Here is a 13,987-nt window from a genome sequence, read left to right on the forward strand (position 1 = left end):
ACACATGGGCCTGCACACATAAGACGCGTACTCACACATGCAGTTTAGATATAGCTTTCAAGTGGTAAGGCAAAAATTACATAGTAAAATCTCAACAATGAAATACAAAAGATATAATCAACAATGAAAATGAAAAATACTGTTCATAAAAATATGAAGTCTTTAAAGAAAAGGTTTTAAAAGAGTTGATTTTTTAGAAGAAAACTTGAATAGGAAAATATTTAGCGTCCCTGGGTTGTACAGGTGGTTAAGTGCTGGACAACTAACCAAGAAGTTGGCAGTTCAAACCCACCCAGTGGCACCTTGGATGTAAAGTCTGGCGATCTGCTTCCCAAAGGTCACAGCCCTGAAAACCCTATGAAGCAGTTCTCTGCACACAGAGGATCGCCATGGGTCAAGGTCGACTCAATGGCAACTAGCAACAAACAAAAACTTAATGAAAGGAAAAAAAAAAAAATGAGAAAAAGAATAAACAAACAAAAAATGTGTTAAAAAGGCAAAGGAAAAGAGAAATATTTAACACATTCACAGAAAGATAATCATTGGGGCAACTTGTAAATCTATGTCAAATTAGTCGCTATGTTTTATCCCTATATTCTGAGCTGTGACAATAAAAAAAAGTTTTTTGAAGTTTGAAAACAAAATGTTCCCATTTTTCAGAGATTTTCCTAAAACGGGAATCTGTTAACAAGTCTACCTTAATACAATTGGAAAGTAATTACGAATACGTCAAACGACTGACAAATAGTAGCAGATTTAAGGCATATATCACCTAAAAACTTTCCAAAGTATTTTTTAAACATACATGATTATGTGTAATATAAATTAAAGGGGTTCTTAGCAAGCTATTCTTCATTTATACTAGTGCAGCCTTTTCAACTATGATAGAGGCATAAACTAGAAGAGGGTTCATCACCTTCGTGATGTAATACAAAGTAATACTGATCTGTGTGCATCCATTCTTGCCCTCTTCCAACCTATTCTCTATAAAACAGAATGATTATTTCTAAAACGCAATTCTGATCATGTAATTCTCCTGTTTAAAACTCTCCAATTCCTTCCAAATGCTCTCAGGATAAAGAGCAAAATTCTCAACCTACACCAGGACCACAGACTCTATATGATCTAGCTCCCTGCCTACCTTTCCCAGCCACTTATCCCCTTCCACTACTTCAGCAACCCAAGCTTCGTTTAAATTAGTTCCTCCAAAATGCTTTGCCCCTTCCCACTTCAGAGTTTTTGCTATTCTCTCATCCTCACCTCAATCCTTCACTTAATCAACTCAAATTCAGTCTTTCGAATTTCAGCTCAACCACTGGTTCCTTAGAAAAACCTTCTTGATTCCTCAAGGTCTACACCAAGTCTCCTTGTTATATCCCATTGTACTTTTACATTTGATTATTTGTCTATCTCCCTCAGTGGGAGAAAAGCTCCAAAGGGGAATTTATCACTTTTGTTTACCATTGTAAACTTGGATTTATTCATACTTTAGTGCATGCTATGTGGCAGGTAATATTCTATGGTCTGGGTTTTTTCATCAATGAACAAAACAGCAAAAATCCCTGATCTCTCAGAGTTTACATTCAAGTAGTAGAAAACAGATCCTCCACAAAATAAGTAAACTATATAACGTATTATATGTAAAAGGTGTTATAAAGAATACTACGGCAGGGAAGAGAGATAAGAAATGCCTGACACAGGATATGCTATATGCTATGATTATAACAAGATTACAGTTAAGAGTTACCAAGATTAGAGTTAAAAGTCATCAATAAGTTTCAGGTATGGAAGCTTCAAGAGTCCAAATACCAGTTTACATTACTTTAAAACAATTCAATGTCCTAATTCCTCCTATACTATCAGCCTTAGAAAAAAGTTTTGGTATCTCTTTCATCTTTGTAGCCCTGGTGTCTGATTAGTTAAAAATATGTGCTAAAGAAAAAAATTGTTTTCTTCTATCTCAGTGACCTTCCTTCATATCACTGAGACTAGTTTTAAATGATTCTTAACAAGGAATAAAAAAATGGAAAAATCCACTTAAGTATAAAAATATTATCAAACTTTAATTGATTTTTTGGTTGATATAATTTGTTTTAATTTAGAAGAAAATAAAGCAAACAGATTTTTATGGTTATGAAAAGGGGGCATGTACTCAGCCATACGGAGAGCTGAGAGTCCTGCTGCATGCTACAACATGGATGAAACTTGAAGGCATTATGCTGGGTGGAATGGGTCAGTCAGAAAAGGACAAATACTGTATGATCCCATTTGTATGAAATGTCTGAAGTGGGTAGGTGTATACAGTGACCAAAATTTATTAATGGTTGCTATTTTTTTTTTTTTTAGGAGGAGGAGGGAGGGGGAAGGGGAAACTGCTTAGGTGACACTGAGCTTCTGTTAAGGATGGTGGAAAAACTGGAGACAGATAACAGTGATGGTTGAACAACGTAATAAACATAATGTTGCTGAAGTGCACATGTGAAAAATATTGAAATGGCAAATGTTTTGTTACATATATATTTACCACAATAAAAAAAAAAGGGGGGGTACTTTTTATAAACTGAGAAACTAATTTAGAGGTCAGTTAAATTATTCTACTGAAAACATTTTCTACATTAGAGGTTGCTATGAAAATGCCAGTTAAAATCTTATAAACTATCTTGTAAATATAATTTTTACGCACTAGAAGAAACCCTATAATAATTACCTAATATATTCTTTGAGAGTTAAGATTTTCATGTTTGTTCGCAGAAGCATGGAAATGTATGATTTGCAAATATTTTCTCTAAAACTAGGGTGGCAGATGTCTTTAGATATGTGTTTTTATCCCTGCGCCTGTTACCCAAACTCACTGCTGTCAAGTCGATTCTGACTCATAGTGACCCGACAGCAATCCTACAGGTCGGAGTAGAAGTGCCCAACAGGGTTTCCAAGGAGCAGCTGGTGGATTCAAACCACTGACCTTTTGGTTAGCAGCCAAACGCCCAACCACTGCACCATCAGCGCTCCTTTATCCCTGCAGTTGAATAAATTTTACTAAACAGCTGTAGTGTACCAGGCACAGGGCTGGGCAAAGAGGTTACAAATATAAAAACAAGATCTCCACAGCAAGGAGTGTACATTAATTTCAAAAGCATATTAAGTGCTAAAAAAGACAAAAGGTATGCTTAGCATACTATGGAAACAGAAGCACTCAGTACAATCTTTGAAAATCAAGGCAAGGATTTCTGAAGAACTTTTGAAATATCTTTTAAGAATGGGTTAAGGAGCTAAGTGGAGTCCCTGGGTTGTGGGAACGGTTAACATACTTGGCTGCTAACCGAAAGGTTAGAGGTTCAAGGCCACCAAGAGGCACCTTGGAAGAAAGATCTGGGGTTGACTCCTGGAAAATCATCCACTGAGAACCCTATTCAACAGTCCTACTCTGACACACGTGGGGTCTGCCATGAGTCAGAGTCAACTCCATGACCACTGGTTTAAGGAGCTAAATAAAAGAAAAAAAGGGTGTGTGTGTGATATTTCAGGCAAAGAAACTACCAAAGGCAACAAGGCAACAAAAAGTATGCAACACCTGGAGAGGGAGGCAGTGGTCAGTGCTGGAAGACAAAGGCGGTCCAGTTCATTACAGCCTTTTAGAAATGAGAAGAAAAAATATAGAAATATACCCAGCCACATAGGATTAGGCACATCATGTTTGGGAGCCTGAGCTTTTCATATTTAGGCAGGGGATAGTCACTGATAAGCTTTTAAAAGGGGTATAACAAACAAGACATAACTTTAAAGCAACCTCTTTGGCTGCAGTATAACTAAAATGGTGTGTGTAAATAAGACAGTATTTTGTTTTTAATCATGCAAATACCATTCTAATTTATTACTTTTAGCCAAAATTTCTGCACATCAGATTTCATAAAGAATATTTTCGGTGAAGCTAAATCTCATCTCAGTAATTATTAAACTTCCCCTAAAAAGGTAACATGCTTACAGATCTGAGTTAAATAGTAAATATTTCAATATTACACAATGCTACTTGATGGCCCAGGGTCTCACTACCAGGGGCAGCAGAGTTGACATTGAACAAAAGAACAATACTATGAAAGAAGGCACATCACTCAACTGCAAATCCTTTATGATTAAAATAGGAGCCACAACAGATTCACAGTAAAAAAGATGAAAAGACAAAGTTTATAAAGGCAATGAAGGCACAAAAGACAGGTGGGGGGGGGTTGGAGTGGAGTGGGGGGTTGGCCTGAAACTAATCTAAGTTCCTCTGTTCCTAAGGAAGACATTTATACAAGGGAAAAATAAAGTATTAGAATGTTAGGGGGGAAACACATTCCTGCTGTACAATGTAACAATTTTGGAACTATCTTCTTTTAATAAGAGAACAGAGAGCCTAATGGTTTCCTACCTTACAATTTCATATCATCTCTATCAAATTCATTTTCTAACTCCAGGAGAAGTAAAGAATCTCCAAAGATGTCAACATACACAACAATTAGGAGCAAAAGTTTAAACCAAACTGAAATCAGGCCTGATGAGTTTAACTTCCTCAGAAGGCAATGTCTCAATTACCATGCACTCAAATTTGCTCTTACAGAAAAATGAGCTTTTTAAGAAACAAGCATAAAGTTTTATCAAAAAGCATAAGCAAGCAAGCCCCTGGTGCACTGTCAATATTTAACAATATATTTTCAATAAGCAAAATTTCAGTATTCATGTTTCCCCCTCCCCATTGAGAAAAGGGTTGTTATAGGAAGAATTACAAGAATACAATCTGAGATTTTCTTGCAATTATGAAACTGAAGAAAATTCCTTAAATCTGAAAGAAACCTGCAAGGACACACACATGCATTCTGAAAGCATACTTAAAACCTGTGCCTTTACTATCAGGACTAAAACAAAAGGAATTTAAAGCGAAATATACCTACGCAGCTTTTTTACAACCTCCATACCATCATAAAGATGGCACATGATACTAAAATTGGAACGCTTGGGTTATAATCCTAACTATCAGTGTTTTACTGTTTTAATGGAAAGTATGAACTCCAGCATAAGATTCTGAAACAATCATGAAAGGAGTTCGTCAGCCACTTCTTGGTTGGTAACACTAAGTCCAAGTCTATCACTACAAAAATTTGTAAACGTTGTTGCAGATCTACATAGAGCGGAGACAGCTACTTGAAAGCACTGTGTTTTGTAATTGCCATTAACAACTTAATATCCCAAATTGCCCTTAAATATTTTAGAATTATGTTTCAGGATATGTGAAGATTTTGCTTCATAAAAACAAGTGACTGTCCCTGGGTGGTGCAAACAGTTAAGGCACTAACTCAAAGCTGGAAGTCTGAGTACAACCAGAGGCACCTCCGAAGAAAGGCCTGATGACCTACTTCCAAATATCAGCCACTGAAAACTGGACACACAATAATAGGTTGCCATGAGTTGGAATCAACTCAACAGCAAAAAGTTTTTAAGTGACTAAAATATTTGTTTCCAGAGTTTAAATATATTTGTCAAAATTTGTGATTACTTCTGGAAATCACCTTGTTCAGTAAATTCTCCAAATCTCTCTCTTTTTTTAAAGGGCAATCCCCAGGAATAGTAAATAAAATCAAATAACTCTGAAATTTTTACCACTGAATTTCTGCTACTTTTCTAAAGAATCTGTCAACATGAATGGGTTGAAGAAGAAAATTAGTAACAGATATCTTACTTTGATTTTAAGGTTTTTCTTAGTCACAAAACCAAGTAAAGCCAAAAAAACTCACTGCCATCAAGTCAATTCCAACTCACAGGGACCCTATATTAACTGTAAACAGCCTGACCCAAACTGCAAAATCCTGCCAGAAGCTGCTCTACAGAAATGTAAATTTGTCTTTTCCTCCTAGAAAAGAATGGTCAACAAAACCATTACCTCCTGATTTAAATGAAAAAAGACTCTAGGCTCTAATTTTTTTCCCCTGAAATTGAAAAAACTTTAATTTTTGTTGTTGAGAATACACAGAACATACACCAATTCAACTGTTTCTACATGTATAACTCAGTGACAGTGATTCCGTTCTTCCAGTTGTGCAATCATTCTCAGCCTCTTTTCGGAGTTACTCCTCCCCCGTTAACATAAACTCACTGCTCCCTTAATTTCCTAATTTTTCAAGTTGCTGTTGTTAATGTGGAAACCCTGGTGGTGTAGTAGTTAAGAGCTATGGCTGCTAACCAAAAGGTTGGCAGTTCAAATCTACCAGGCACTCCTTGGAAACTCTACAGGGCAGTTCTACTCTGTCCTATAGGGCCGCTATGAGTCGGAATCTTCTCGACAGCAATGGGTTTTTTGTTGTTGTCAATGTGATCTCATAGAGATAGATCTTGAAAGAGCGCAATACTCAAGGCAGACATTCTTCACTAGTTAAGCTAAACTATTTGGTTTTAAGAAGACTTTAGGGGTTATTTTTGGCTTACGGTTTAAAGATAATCTCAGGGCAATACTCTCAGGGGTTCCATCCTCTATGGCCCCAGAAAATTCTGATTCCATGGGATTTTGAAATTCTGTTCTACATTTTCGCCCCTCGATCAGGACTCTTCCACAGAATCTTTGATCAAAATGTTCAGTAATGATAGCCAAGCACCATCCAGTTCTGGTCTCATGGCAAAGGAGGCAGTTGTTCATGGAAGCAATTAGCCACACAGTCCATTTCCTCTTCCTATTCCTGACTGTCTTTCTGTGTTGTTCCAGGAGAATACAGGCCAACTGTACCTTGGATAGCTGCTTCCAAGCTTTGAAGACCCCAGGTACTACTACCCAAGAAAGCAGGAGGTAGAACAGAAGCACTAAACACATTATCAGGCCAATTAACTAAGCTTTCCTAATTTAAATCTCAAAAAGTCTCATGGCTGCAGGTGGGTGGAGGGCCAAATTTTTAGCAGCCAGGCTAGAGGCCACCTAGTAGCCAGGTTATCAGCTGATTTCAAGTTAAGGGGGGAAGGCAGGGTTCAATCAATCACATTAATATTAGCCAAGGGTTGATCATCTTCTTCTCCCTCCTCTTTATAAGCTTCATTGTAACCAGCCTGCTCTAGCAATTTAGTTTTGTTTTTTTTTTATCAGAATGTTCTCCCTATATGCATACAGAACGCTGTTTCAACTTCTTTGAGTTTTGATTAATTTTTAACAAACGCTAGGAGACGTCTGTACCCATATTATCATACATATTTTTCCTCTGGCTTTCTACTCAAATATAGTGTAACCCCTTTGTCCAAATATATTCTGTCCACGGAACCTGTTTTCTTTGCCCAGATACATGTGATCAAGTAAAAATTTCTCTCCGCTATTAAATTAAAATCAACAGCCACAATGTAATATACTTTAGAAAGTACTAAGGTAAATATCTCTCTCCTAATTCTCAACAAGAATTCAATAATAATTAAAATAGTAAAAACAGGCAACACTGATATGTTTGTATCGCAACAGCCCTTTGTGACTAAGACAACCATCCCCTTTTTACAGATGAGGAAACTGAAGCACCAAGAGAGTAAATAATTTCTAACAAATTAAGAAGCCATGACATTTCTTTCATGTCAAGTCAACTCACATCAACTTTTCAAAATACAGGAATAACTTATTTCTAACCAAACACAAGTTTTAAAGTGGAGTATACAAACCAAACATATGGTTGAATAATAAACTTTTTAATCTGATGCCTTTTTAGAAAGTATTTTACTTTAGCAACTCAAGCAAACCTCGCTTAAGTTATTTGTTGTGTAGCCTGATTACAAAACTATCTTTCAAGTATATTAAATACAGAGAAAAGTTAAAAAGCCACAACCATTTCAACTTCTGTAAATTACCCTGACTGTAAATTAGGAGGAGCCAGGCAGGTTGGGGAAGTATGGAAATTGCACATTTCACATACTATCTGACCACCAAGGAAAAGGTGAACATCACTCTCCGCCCCTGTGGTCTTTGCAACACCTATTTCAAAGGCATTTAAAATATTTAACACTACTTAAAATAAGACACCAGCACAATATTCTCAGTTCAACCAAAGCTAGAGAGTAGAAGAAAAATAACTTTCACAAGGGAAAAAATAACTAGTATGCCTACTTAAAATATTCACCTTCAAAATGATATTATCTCTACTGGAAAAAAATACTTGTTTATACTTACAAACTAATTTCACTGCACTTTCAAGGGAAGTAATTTCGTTTTGTCAGTTATTTAAAACTGCAAACTTCCACTTTAAGATAAAGGCAGGTTACAGTGAAAGCAAGTGAGAGGGTCTCAGACAGATGTCCGATAAGAGATACTCTACCCACACACAACCCACTACCATCGAGTTGATTCCGACTCATAGCGACCCTAAAGGACAGAGAACAACTGCCCCATCGAGTTTCCAAGGAGCACCTGGTGGATTCGAACTGCTGACCTCATGGTTAGCCGCTGTGGCTTTACCACTCCGCCACCAGGGTTTCCAGAGATGCTCTACAGGTAAATTTTTCAGGTTTCATCTCAGGCAAAATTTAAGACCGTTTTACATAAAAAGGAGGGAGGATCAAAAGATTACATTCACACAAAGTTGGAATACAAAATCACACCGTAGTCTGAATAACTCTTAAATGTACGTTCTGATTTTAGAGAACCACATGATAAGCGTTTCCTGATCTGTTTGAGACTGTATTTGTCTGTTTCAAACAGGGAATCTTCAGATTTGATTTCCCTTTTTCCTTCTGAATTTGTTATTGCTCAAGCCTATCAAGAGAAAAACAGGAATATTTCACACAAACACCAGAGCAACAGGATCCATACTTCCTGGTCCTAAAAGAATCCGACACCCTAACGAGCCCATCCTCAGGTGGGGCCATCAGCTAGCTGGACGACCCAGCCAGCTGTCCTAAAGGCAAACCACACGAAAAACGATTAAACAGAACTGTATAACCTCTTCGTTTCATCTAGGGCAGGCTGAAAAGAAAATGAGGGACTGGAAGGAGGGGGCAACCACAACTTGGCTTTCTGGGGGAAGGGGCAGAAACCGGGGCGGGGGTGGGGGGCCAGGCCGCGGGCCGCCGCAGTGCAGCTCCGGGAGACGCTGACAGCGCCGAGTCCAGCTGCCGCCGCCCCCGTCCGCGGCCAGGTTCAGGAAAAGGAGCAGGAACCCCGCAAGGACCCAGATCCTCGCCCCTGTTATTCAGCATTTGCCAAGGCTCTTCGAGATCCTCCGGGGGCGACCCGCCCTCCAAGGCAGTCCGGAAAGGGCCTGGGCAGGAGGAGGAGGGACTCGCCCAGGCCAAGCAGGCGCGCCCCCTCGGTGGGCGCCAATTCCCACCTCGGCCCTCTAGGGGATACAGAAAGCTGTGGAGACTTAATTGAGCAAGGCCGGGCCGGGGCCTGAGAAACCCCTACATTAAGCTGCTTCCTCCTTCCCTGCCCTGGGCCTCCACCTCCACGACTCGGGCCTGAAGGCAGCTGCTAACCAAGGGAAATCGTCGGCAGAGCCAGGAGCCGACCCAGCCAGAGCCTGGAGAGTCGCCTCCGGCGGGAAGATGGCGGCTCCGGTGACAGGCGAGAGCCGGGCGGCGGGTCCGAGCCCGGCTGGGGGAGGGGAGAGGGAGGAGTCCCCGCCCAACTCTCGGTTCCTCCCCTCCCCCAGCCCGGGCCCGGCGCTAGGGGCGGCGGCGGGGGAGGGGGCGAAGGAGAAGTGCGAGGTCTGAGGAGTAAGTGTGTGGGGAAGAGTTGCCCCGGCCTTCCCTCCGCCGACGCTCCCGCCGCGGCCTCCACACTCACCTGTCAGCGCCGTTCCAGCCACAGCCGCCGCCGCCGCCACTGCCTGACCCCGGCCACGGGCTCCTCCGCCGCAGCCCTGGCTGCCCCGGCGACCGTGCCACACGAGGGGACTAGGGCGAGAGGAGAGGGAAGGGAAGGGAAAGGGAAGGAAGAGGCGGAGCGGGCGGGCGCCGGGAAAGAGGGGGAGGGCAGGGTAGGGAGCGGCGCGGGCTGGCGGCGGCGGCGACAGCGAATTCTTCCCCTTTCGGGCCCGAAAATGTCTCAACCTCGAGACTCCAAATCCTCAACGCTCCTTCCCGTTCGCATGAGAACACACAGCCTCCCACTTCCGGGACTCTGGCGGAAATCCCGCCTTCCCGTTCCCCTCCACCCGGTCCCCTGCCTCCCTCAGTCACTGAGGCCGGGCACTGGCGCTCTCCGCGGCCCGGAGAGCCTCACGTCAATCCCAGGCGGCGCCCCCATTGGGCCAGCGCTCCCCGCCCCTGCCCGCCCCCGTCTCCACCCCCGGCTTTTCCGCGGCGAGCGTCCCTCCCAGCTGGCGCTTCTGATTGGCGCGGGTCAGCTCACTGCTGCCGCCGCCGCCGCCTCTGCGCCCGGCCCTCCAGCGAGCTGGGAAAGGGCGGCGGCGGCGGCCTGACCTGGTCGAGAGCGGCTTCCACCGTTCCTGCTCGCATCCCCGGGACTGTCTCCCTACCCGGTCCCCGCCTCTGGGCCGCGCTTGGAGCGCATGTGCTGGGGGGATGCCCTCCTGGCCTCGGCGGCTGAGCGCGGGGAGCGGCGGTCTGCTGGCGGACACCCGGGCCGGGAGCCCGCACTTCCTGGCTGCCCCCAGCTCGGGCGGCTCCCGGGCTCCTAAAGGGCTACGGAGGCGTCAGCAGGTGATGCCCGCTGCGGAGGAATGCACCTGGTGTGATCTCTGCTGTGGCCAGGCTCACCCCACCGCGGAGTCGCCGCGTTCCCCGGCGCCGGAGCCTCGCGAGCGGCGCTGAGCAAGTGCCATTGCCGGAACCAGCGACGAAGCCAAGGGATATGCACCGGTCTTTTTCAGCAGACTAGGGACTCCCAGGACTGAATCGGAGCTGTCAGAGGAAGAGGGCGTCGTGCAAATATTTGTTTTCTCGCCTAATTTACGTTCTTCTTTAGAACCATCCTCATTCTGTCACCCCCTAAAATTTTATCCCTTTTTTTGAATAGTTGCTTTTTACCGAAGTAAATAAATTGCCCAATAGTTATCAGTAGGTCCTGACTTCTAAATTATCAGACTTTTTTTGTCTCTTATCCTCTGTGATTTGAGCTACATACTATCTGTGTCTTGATGCCTTTTGATCTTAGAAATATACCTCAAAGACACTTGAGTCCCTAATGAGATAATAATGAAAGGCTGTCTTGTATAGTACAGTGTGCCTGGCACAATAGTAGGCGTCCAGTAAATGTTAGCCCCCTCTCTAGGCTTTATTTACTCAACCAAGTCTGTACCAACAGTACCTTCTTCTCCCAGTATAGTTGTCCCCTTTATCCAGCCATGCTTCATAGTGCCCCATATGTCATCTGTCCATTTTTCCCCCATTGGAGGCAGCTGTTCATTGTTAACTGGCCATTAGTGCATATTAAAAATTCACAGAATGGTTGTTATTACCTCGTTATCCTCCCTCCAGTTTCTTGATCCCTTATTAAATAAAGGGATGATATTTTCAGCACAGATAGTCTCCCAATTTCCCATGGGGATTCCGTTCCAACAGCTCCTCTTTAAGTCGCTTCTGAGGTAAATCGAAACTTCTTTTTTTTTGACTATTGCCTTTTATTATCAGTATCTTGATAATCTGATCTTTATTTTCTTTTGAGGTTGGAAACATTACATACGAATTTACAAATATATTTTAATACATACATACATAAAAAAATACACAAATCATAAAAATTTACACCAACGATGGGGAAGAGTTTGACACTGTTGGCGTTTCGTCAGTTGCATACTAACTCCATTTGTGGAAGGTTCTAAATCATCCCTGGGAATGGGGATCACATTTCTAGTGAGAGTTGTCCATATAGTCCTTTTTTTCTTCATGTATTTTGCAGTAACATCTCACTGCTTCTTGAATTTACCTTTTGACTTTAGCAAAGCAATCAGCGTTTGGGTCCATGTTTCCAAGCAACTGAAGCCTCTGATTTAGTTCAGAGAAAACTCCAGCTAATCCTTTCACTGTAAAATTTTTTTGACGACTTCTCTCCTTCCTCTTCCTCATTGTTTTTCTCCTTCCGCATTTCTTTTCTCTTCAAAATCCATTAAGTCCTGATCTGTCACTTCCCCTTCATGATCCACCTCACGATAAACCGGAAACAAAACCCATTGCCGTTGAGTCAATTCGGACTCATAACGACCCTACAGGACGGAGGGGAGCTGCCCCACAGGGTTTCCAAGGAGCACCTGGTGGATTTGAACTATGGACCTTTGGTTAGCGGCCATAGCCAGGATTTCCCCATATCAAGTTCTAAATTCAGCATTCTTGCCATATGGATGATTTTCCACCGATCTCTGCCATCATATTACCCTAGTAAAATGTTTAGAACATGTTCGCAAAACTCAGCAATTTTTTCCATTTCCCCAGCATGCATTTTCTGGTAACTTCCTCCCTGGAGATGCAACGATCCAGATACACTGACAGTCATAAGTGTGGTTCGTCATAACTGGTATATGTCATAAGTCAGGGACTACCTGTATCTCTTCAACAGGATCAATTATATTCTCTGCAATTTAAGTGAGAAGGTTGAAGACTTTATGCTAGGGTACCTTCCTCATATACAAGAATATCTTACCTATTCCCTAATCAATTTTATGGGGAAAAAAAGAAAAATCAAAGGTAAAGTATGCTACATTTCCTTTAAGTTTGCTGAATCACTTCTTTTATAACTACTCTGGTGGATTGATCATATATACACCAAAAAAACCAAACCCATTGCCGTTGAGTCCATTCCAACTCATAGTGACTCCATGTGTTATAGACTAAAACTTCTCCACAGGATTTTCATGGCTGTAATCTTTAAGGAAGCAGGTTGCCAGGCCTTACTTATATGGTGCCATGGGGTGGGTTTGAATCACCAACCTTTAGGTTAGTAGACAAGTGCAAACTGTTTCCACGATTCATTGTTTTATTTTCCTAGCATTTTCTCTGATAAATACTCCCCAGTATTTCCGTTGTGTGTATTATCCTATTAAAAAACAGATTGGAGGAGCACTAGCTTCCTAGAAGTTAAGCATGAAACTTCTTTAGAATGGACCATCTTTTTGTTCTTGAAAATTTTATGTCCTTTAAGGGTCCTTCACATATGCTATTCCTTTTGCCTAAACTGTCCTACCTCTGTCTACTTCTATTTGTGGTAAAATCTTGCTTATTTTTCAAGCTTCGGCTCAGATGTAAACCATGCAAATCTTTCCCTTTTAGATAGTTGGTCTCCCCTCTGGATTTTCTCAGCATTCTGTATTAAAATATTCATCACATTGTAATAATTTTCTATTTATGTGGTTGACACCCAACCAAATGGTCTGTTCCTCAAGGGCAGAGACAATTTCAGCGATCTGTTTAACTATGTGTGGCTCACGTTGTTGTTCATAGTTGCTGTCCAGTCAATTCTGACTCACGGCGACCCTATGTGCTCACAGTATATACTTAATAAATATCTATTGAAGTAACCAATAACCAAAGCTAGTCATTATTATGTTAGTAAAGGCATAAATTTCAGCTAGTCTTCTAAGAACATTGCTTTATTTTCTCAGCATTTCCATTGTGTATATTATCTTTGAAAACTACCTTACCTGATGTTAGCAAACTCATTCCCATTGGCTTAACCACATTACTCAAAAATTCATTTGTAATGACTTTTAGAACTATTCATTTACCCATTAATTAAACAAATATTCACTAATCACCTGCCAAACCTCAGGGATTGTGCTAAGAGCTCGGGAGATAACAGAGAGCAAGACACATTCTCTTCTCTCAAGGAGCTCTCAGTCTAGTAGCAAAATCAGACTAAAAAAATTAGGTAAACAGACAGTAAAGAATAAAGAGTAATAAGTGTTAACGGTGCACATGGAGTGCTCGGGTAGCAAGCATATGGGAGAGCACTGGGATGGTTAATGTTATGTGTCAACTTGCTTAGGCTATGATTCTTAGTGGTTTGTCAGACACTATGTAATCATGTTCCATTCTTCTGATC

The 13,987-nt window shown here is 41.7% G+C and overlaps 1 protein-coding gene across 1 annotated transcript in view; it reads right to left on the reverse strand.

Annotated features, from left to right (window-relative positions):
• LARP4B (La ribonucleoprotein 4B) overlaps positions 1 to 10,099 on the reverse strand; it is a 135,747-nt gene extending 125,648 nt beyond the window's left edge. Inside the window, exon 1 of the mRNA XM_064285070.1 lies at positions 9,776 to 10,099. The gene's annotated coding sequence lies outside the window, so the exon portion shown is untranslated. The remainder of the gene's footprint in view (positions 1 to 9,775) is intronic.
• Positions 10,100 to 13,987: the final 3,888 nt, after the last annotated feature.

The sequence above is a fragment of the Loxodonta africana genome, chromosome 4 (assembly GCF_030014295.1).
Source record: "Loxodonta africana isolate mLoxAfr1 chromosome 4, mLoxAfr1.hap2, whole genome shotgun sequence".
Taxonomy (NCBI): Eukaryota; Metazoa; Chordata; class Mammalia; order Proboscidea; family Elephantidae; genus Loxodonta; species Loxodonta africana.